Below are 1,342 nucleotides of genomic sequence, written 5' to 3' on the forward strand. Positions count from 1 at the left end.
AATTGGGGGTTGGGGGGCGAATTGGGGATTTTTGGGAGGAATCGGAAATTTTCCCCCAGATTTGGAGTCCTGCCCGAGTCGGGTTGGAGGAAGTCGGGGTGATTTTGGTGCGCTGAGAGTGATGTTGCTTTGGGAAAAAAGGGGGAATTCAGGGGACAGGGAAGCTCCCACGGGTCCCAGATCCTGGGGTTTCACCTCGAAATGGCTCTGTCAGAGTAAAAATCCGACAATTCTGACACGGGAGAGCCCCAAAGGCTGAGGAAACGAGGGGAAACTGCCCCAAACTGGTCGTGCAGGTTGAGGCGTGGCCGGGGGTGCGGCACAGCCCCGGGTTCAACCCCGAGGGCCTTCCTCAAGCCCTGGGGAGGTTAATTAAGCATTGGGGTGGTTAATTAAGCACTAGGCATGCTAATTGAACGCTAATCAGAGCCACCAAGGAGTGACAGAGCTGTGACAGGGATGGGGGCAGTGGAGCCCCCCAAACGAGGCCAAACATGGGGGTTTCTGTCACCCCAAACCCCAGCACAGCCCTTGAGGGGAGGGCCAGGGACACCCCAAACTTGGGGATTGTGCCCCAAAAAAGCACAAATTAACCCCAAAATGAGGGTGAGGGGGTGTCCAACCCACCGTTCCCCTGGGGGTGCCCTGGGGGTCCCCCCAGTTCCCTGTGCCCCCCTCCCCCACGGTGCCAGGACGGTCCCCTTGCCCCCTCCCCACATACATTTTTGGGGTGAAGTGGACAGAAATCGCCTCTTTTCACCCCGTTTTGGGTGCCTGGAGCCCCGGCAGGTGCCGCGGGACGAGGGCTGGGCCCAGCTGCACCTCAGCTGCCACTTCTGCCCTGGTGCTGGGGAGGAAACACCAGAAAATAATTAAAACCCCAGTGGAAACCACTAAAATTCGAGCAAAGCCACCAACAACCCCCATTCCCCCTCCCCGAGGCAGCTCCACATCCCCAAAATCCCCTTTTTTGGCTAAAACACGGCTCGGGGGGGTGGGGTGGGGGAGCCCCCTCTCGCTCCCACTCCTTTCCCAGCCCGGGGAATAGAATGGAACAGGCCCCGGGGCAGTTTTTGCCCATTTTCCCGGGTTTTTGCCCCACTCCGGAGTTGTGTAAGCGCCGGGAGCCCCCGAGTGCAGGGTCTGGACTCGCTCCCGCTGTGTCCCCGCCTGTCCCCGGCCGTTCCCAGCTGTCACCTCCCGGGGGCCCGCTCCGTACCTCTCCCTGCGGGGGCGGTGCTCCCGGGCTCAGCCGCTTTTGGGGAAAAACAAGGCAAAACCGAAATTCTCACCCCAAACTTCCTTGAACAGGAAGGCGAGGCCGCCCCCGCCCCCCCCCGAG

General features: G+C 60.8%; 1 long non-coding RNA gene across 1 annotated transcript; it reads right to left on the minus strand.

Moving 5' to 3' along the window:
• Positions 1-6: 6 nt before the first annotated feature.
• Positions 7-1,336, minus strand: LOC108444609. The gene is made up of 3 exons (XR_001859248.1): positions 1,220-1,336; positions 722-847; positions 7-359 (listed from the first exon to the last, which is right to left on the minus strand). It is a non-coding gene; the product is annotated as an uncharacterized LOC108444609 (long non-coding RNA).
• Between the last annotated feature and the right edge of the window lie 6 nt (positions 1,337-1,342).

Source organism: Corvus brachyrhynchos, unplaced genomic scaffold, assembly GCF_000691975.1.
Source record: "Corvus brachyrhynchos isolate BGI_N302 unplaced genomic scaffold, ASM69197v1 scaffold442, whole genome shotgun sequence".
NCBI classification, from domain to species: Eukaryota; Metazoa; Chordata; class Aves; order Passeriformes; family Corvidae; genus Corvus; species Corvus brachyrhynchos.